Source organism: Mya arenaria, chromosome 13 (genome assembly GCF_026914265.1).
Source record: "Mya arenaria isolate MELC-2E11 chromosome 13, ASM2691426v1".
In the NCBI taxonomy this organism is placed as follows: Eukaryota; Metazoa; Mollusca; class Bivalvia; order Myida; family Myidae; genus Mya; species Mya arenaria.
This window is the reverse complement of record NC_069134.1, coordinates 41706168-41712910: the sequence shown is the minus strand read 5'-3', so window position 1 is coordinate 41712910 and position 6743 is coordinate 41706168. Positions and strand designations below refer to the sequence as shown.

Here is a 6743-nt window from a genome sequence, read left to right as displayed (position 1 = left end):
TGGTCCTTTCAGAAGAAAAGGGTTCGCAGATTGCACACTTTTTATATCTTATATTTGTTGTTGAAACGTTCCGTTTGACACAACGTTACTTATATTCAACATTGACATAGCATTTATAATGAAACAAATATTGACCACGTTTCATTAAAATTGAGTAGAATATGTGCAACGTATTTATTTAGATTTGACAAAGATACCTACTTCTTTACCAGGCATAACCAATAAACGAGATTGACCTGTATTAGGTACAGACACGCATACTACTTAAGTTTCGTGAAAATTGAGTTAAAATATGAATCTAATGTTTTATTTGGATGAGTTATTATATTTGACATTCCGACCCACTTTTTGTCCATCGCGACCAATTATCGAAGATTACCTGGGGTTCTATGAAGATTTGGTAGAAAGTTTGGCTAAACAAACTGTGATCAACGAAAAATGCTGGCAAATAAAACGACATCGACTGAACACATGTATATATCACACTGAGCAGATCTTGCCACGAAATGGAAGATCTTGAAAGTAGGTTTTCGATGCGTTGGCAGTGTTTAACATCCATTGTGAAAAAGAAACAATGCAATCGAGAGTCAGACAGCTATTTACATAGTCCGGATTTTCAACGGATAGTGCTTCCATCCGACAACTGAACTTAAGCTTTTAAACAAGACGGACTGTATACTGCATTCTTAATTTTGTCTTTGTTTTGCAGGACCAGCTGTCACTAAAACACATGGAATGATCCTTAAAGGGACTTGACACACGATACAAAGATTCTTATCTAGAACAATTCAGTATAACTTTCCTCAAAACAAGTCTAGAATTGTCAATACTGGCTAGTATGTTGCTGATGACGCATCATGTTATATGATCCAAAGAGAATATACCACACCCATGTTGTCTCACACTGTCTTAGTTGAGCCTCCCCGTTTAGAACATATACTTTTACAGTGTTTTGGACGACATGTCATTGTTATCATTGTAAGCGATTTTGACCATCAGGTTTGAAACACAACGAACTGTGATGATGCCATCAAGAGCATTGATGAACATGAGAGCGAGCAATAGTTAAGCAATTGTGCTTCAATGTTTTTGAAAGGTATGTACATTCAAATTGGTATAATGGCATATTAAGTCTTAATATTTGGATGCTTTAGTGTAGGTATTAGGATTGCAAGAAGTAGGAAAACAATTAACTGTCTTCCAAACTTTTCAATATTAATTTTTTTTATACACAACACATCTTCAAACAATTCAAGACGTATTAAAACGGGTTCAGACGAAAACATTTGTAACACAATATCGACATGATGATCACATTGTACCGAAGCCTGATATACACGATTTAAAACAAACATTAATGATAAAAACTAGACCGAAAATGACCATGCCGAAATGATAACTATGCCGTATCGTGAAGAAAACACTAAGCTGTATCGGTGATAACGCAGGGCACCATTCAAGATAGTCGTTTACATGATTACCCATACCTGACATGACCGCGTAACTACGATTGAGAAAGTTGTTAAAAATACCGCACTAATAATGGACGCTATTCTATCATGTGATATATCCTTCAAAGAACGGGTATTTCCGTATTTATTCGGAAAAATATGTTTGTAAAAGTATATAAATATTAAAAAACCCAATTAGCTGCGTCTTTGATACCTTGCAACAACATTCATTAAGTGGATATATTCATATACGTATCTAAGTATGACAAGGTATTAGATATTGCGTAAATCGTTTGCATTGCTGGAACTTTTATTCCATTCTAGAGGTTCCGTGTAATTTCCACGTGACTTTCGCGGGAGCCGTCTCGGAAGATTTTGGCACTGCAGATTCTAGCCGATGTACCTAATAAGATCGTCGTTGTAACGGAAAACATTCGTTTATGTACGTAAATGTCGTTTGCGTTCGTTTATTTCCGTTATTTTTGCATCTTTTCAATCGCTCCCAAGGGACTGCTTAAACGCGTCTGGTGGGAATGTTTTAACTAATGTATCAGAGTCCGTTTGTATCATCCTTGTGTCTTAAATAATGTTCTGTAAGAACAATACGATTGGCCACGTGGGAGGTTTCCCTTACCTTATGCTCGTGTTTTTGCTTGAGGAACACGTCTTTGAATTATCTACTAAGCATCGACCGGAAGCCCTTTTGGGCTGCAAGTATGGAAAGTTAACAAAACTTTGTTCTAAAAATATTTCCATTCTTTCTATAGACAATGTGACTTAATTTCACTCATGGAGTTTGTTCTTAATTGATGATTTGGTTATATAATGTTTCATTTCACGACATTCTACTTTTACTATGAAGATGTTATGCCAAAGAGATAAAAGTATCGCGAAATTCACGCCAGGTAGTTCAACTATCTACGTATTATTTAGCAACTAAGGAACATTTAAATCATGCAGCAACTAACAATTTAGTTTCAACCCAGTGATAAGTATATTAATGAAACGAAATACATGTACCGAAGCAATGCACTCCAAATAGAACCGTTGTAAAATGTGTTATAAATGTAGTACATATATAAACACAAATGTAACTTAAGAGGTCATCACTCGGGGCACTGAGTGTGAAAATATTGATACAAAGGTAGAAACAAATTGCCGTGAAGGGTCAAAGGGTCCATGAAACAAGGCTATAGCAAGTTGATTCTATGTTAAGCGTTGGGTTCTTAGTTCAAACCTACCAGAAACACACTGAACATTGAAAAAAGAAATGTCGAGAACACCGTTACACTAGTGCACAGGAAACTTTTTGTAAAAGCACCCAAATGTTCAGACAAAGTCTCATAAACTACTAAAGATTAAACTGCTTATGAACACTTGTGAGTTATGATATACTTTCAATATGTTTTAGCTTTATAATTTAAGTTTAACTTCTGCTCACCTTGGCACAAAGAGATATGCACCAAATAACCTAGCCGAACCTACCATCCAGAATACGCTTTGTTGTATATGTCTATTGAACGGTTGTTTTTTATTTAAAACATAAAATTAATTTGGCATGGCCTAATTTAAAGAGATGACAACATAAAGTCACAGTTCTTCTATATTAAGATCTTCAACTGGTCAAAACCGGACATAACAGACAAACACCTGATATACGTACATGTCACGGAGTTGACAATATATAAGAACTTCACATTTGTACACTTCTTTTAGAACCGAAAGTTGTTTCAACCACAACTAAAATGCTTCGTCTAGCTGTATTTTGTGCGATTGCTGTTGCTTACGCTTTTAATTGCTGTTGCTTACGTTTTCGAATGTTTTTATTGCTGTTGCTAACGTTTTGTAATGCTTTTTATTTCGTATTTTATCATCATAAACAGTTGATTATTTGTAATTGGCAGGCTATTTCAAATATTTGCCTGTTAAGAGAGAAGAAAAATAAATGGAAAACTAAATATGTGTATGTATGCACATTACACAACACAGTACTGTGATTAGCTTCAATAATTTTAAAAAGCTAAACTAAAATATAGGAATACCTCGGGCATTTTTTTAAAGTTATAGTTTCCGTAAGAACTTCTCAAACCCATTGCTTTCGTTGGAAAGTTGTCAATTTTTATTTTATTTTTAAAGATCGATCATATTAAGAAACATTAAAATCAAAGTGCTGGCAGAGTGATAGACATGTTTACAGGTACACTGCGTATATAAATAAGCATCACAGGTCGATCAAGTCGATGTAACTGATATGATAACATGTTTCTTTTTCACTACATCAATAGTTTTACATTATTTCCGATTTAAACAAAAGTTCGATAAAAAAAACTATATTTATAAAGATAAGCAATGAAAGGATTGTAAGCAAAATTATTTACAAACACATATTAAAATAGTTTCCACGGTATTGTTTTTCGCAATTGGATAAGGAAGCCATTATTAGATATTGTACATGTTCGTTAAATCATGTACAATCAACACCTAAGATATCACGTCAATACAAAATCTATATGCTAGTAGTTCACATTTTGCATAAATTCACCTCACTTTTCGTTTTACCAACAATTCTTATTAAGCCCAAACTGTGGATTACCAAGTAGCTTTAATACTTTCAACAAGAGTAAGATCCAAAAAAATAGAGCTACATATTAAGCAAAGCTGTATTTCTACATTTGTATTTGAAAGAACCGCTACAATATATCTACAACTAAATCTGTCGTTTACAACTGAAGCTATAAACAAAATGCAGCAATAGCAATGATTGAAAGCTGTAGCTAAATTATAACCACAGCTAGACAATACAACAGTCTGTTGTCAATAAAAAGCCGTAGTTGTATTTTTGCGCGAAAAGTATAGCTACATCTATATTGTATAAGTGTAGCTTTACTCTTGGACATAACAGCATCTAAATACTACAGCTAAAACTATACACATACAGCTGTGGCTTTATTTGGCATGTCAGCGTTTTTATTCTGTAACTTGTGGGCCACTTGGTACACCATAAAAACATTCTCTAAAACCAGGCGGCCACCACTGCACCCCCTAGGACGACGCATGCGCACCACGGCACACATGGAACACACGAGCCTCCAGAGCACGAGAGCTTCAGGTTTGGATATGAACCACACACGGTGAGTATGTAGCATGCTGCTATGTTTTCCTGACGTTTTATATGTGTACCCGATGTACAAGGATGTGAATTTTGTTTCGGCATTACTTGAAAGGGTTTGATAAGCAGAGATAGACATATGGACATATTATACCGATTTCTCTTTAAGGAACAAGTTTTGTCACCTTCAACGATCGCAAAATGGATCATTTCACGTCCGATTTTAGTTGAAATGAAGAGAACAAATACAATTCATCATAAAAACTATCATTAATCAGCAACATATACCCTTTCAAAGGATATCAATGGGACGCAGGATCACACCAGGCACGAGGCTAGAAATTGGATTATTAAATCATGTGATATTGCTTATTGGAGTTATCGAATGCCAATATTAGTTGGAAGACAACCAGCCTTGTGTTGCTAGGCGGTATATAAATGACAGTTTTAGCTCTTTAAAACACAAAACAACTGACGGTAGCAAAGCGTTCTCGTCTGTCAGTTAATGAAAGTGCGATCATAATGCCTTTTTGAAACGCAGAGACGAGTCCATATGTAACGTCACAAAAGCGAACTCGAAAAGAACATTTTCGGAACTTCTAAGATCGTTGATTTAGGCTACATTTAACTACCGTTAATCCGAAGTTGTAGCGTCCAGAAAAAACGGTTTAACGATAATTCGGATAATTGTCGGTTGAACATGCAAACTGTACATGTATGGATAGTTCGCTGCTTATGAGCCTGCTACCGAAAGGATATCATAAAAAGAATATGCTCAATCCCTGACGATGGCACTCGCCTTTCTTTGATGCATCTCGTCGATTTACGGGCTATAATTGCTGCACTGGATTCGGAATTCACTTGGTGTATCTGGGCGGAGCAAAAACCACAATCCTTTAAAGTTTTGAAAACAGTGATACATCGAAGTCAGTTTTTAAATGACTAACGCGAACTGTCCCTTTCACGTAGTCATTAATAAATAAACAATGGAACATATGGAATGATGAAATACCGATAATAAATTAATATATATATATATATAGATAGATAGATAGATAGATATATTTCTGATGATTGTGTTGCATTTTCTTTTTTGAACAGCACATGATGGTTGTGGTGTCCGCGCAGAACTGCTATTTGTTCTCCCTGTCTGATGCCGAGCAAACCTCAGTCCACACCGACTCCGGCATTCGGGCTATTGAGGTAAAACATGTATTGTAGAAACAGAGCCTATTGTCTAGTTCTTACGTCAACGTTGTTAACATCCAAATCTTAATTGTTCTGGAAATAATAAAGACACATTTGTGATCAGAAGTATTTTGAATAGGACATTTGTAGTATTTTGTTTTTTCTACGAAACTAATATTTTAACATGTTAAGGTAAGCCATTTTAATTCAAACCAAAATACTACTGGTAAAGTTTCAGTTATGTAATGTTAAGTTTGAATATCTTTATTTTTTTCACCGAGAATAACATTATCAAAACAAACAAACAAATTAATATAATTGCTATATAATCATAGTTATATTTTGTCTTCTTACCTCCCTTTAGTATACATTTTAGTAATAGTTGTGTTTTTAGGATGTTATTAAAATTATAATCAATGTAAAAAATATATAATGGTTAATAAATATAAAATTAACATAGAACTAATTTCTATGTTAATATCTAAAATGCATTTGCACTAACACATATTTGCACCCTAGTGATAGATGACCTACCTTATATTAATTCAAAAATAAATACAATATTTCGATTTTTCAGCTTAAATGCCTAGGCTTGATCAACACTGGGACCAAGACAATGACCACCAAGGACCAGTTGGACGTCCATGTTGCCCGTGTATGCGGCAATCACGCCACGAACTACTATATGGTTGCTTAATCAGATAACCGAAATAAAGTGTAAAAGGCCCCGGATCATTCTTTCGCCAAAACGCATAGTTTGCGGCGGGCAAACAAAACACCACTCCATGGTCGCTTAGATATAGTATTGAAATAAAGCATTATAGACACGATGAAAGCCCTTCTAACCGATCCATCAAAGACCAGCCGAACGCCCGTATTGCACGAGTCTGTGGCGGTCACTCCACGAACTACTATATGGTAACTTAATTAGATTACTAAAATAAAGTGTTAAACGCCTCGCCCCCGCCCCCCCCCCCCCCCAAACACACACACCC

At 35.3% G+C, this 6743-nt stretch overlaps 1 long non-coding RNA gene across 1 annotated transcript; it reads left to right on the top strand.

The window, feature by feature from the left end:
* Nucleotides 1-4492: 4492 nt before the first annotated feature.
* On the top strand, nt 4493-6469 carry LOC128213537 (uncharacterized). Its single transcript, XR_008257751.1, has 3 exons — nt 4493-4582; nt 5662-5763; nt 6326-6469. It is a non-coding gene; the product is annotated as an uncharacterized LOC128213537 (long non-coding RNA).
* Nucleotides 6470-6743: the final 274 nt, after the last annotated feature.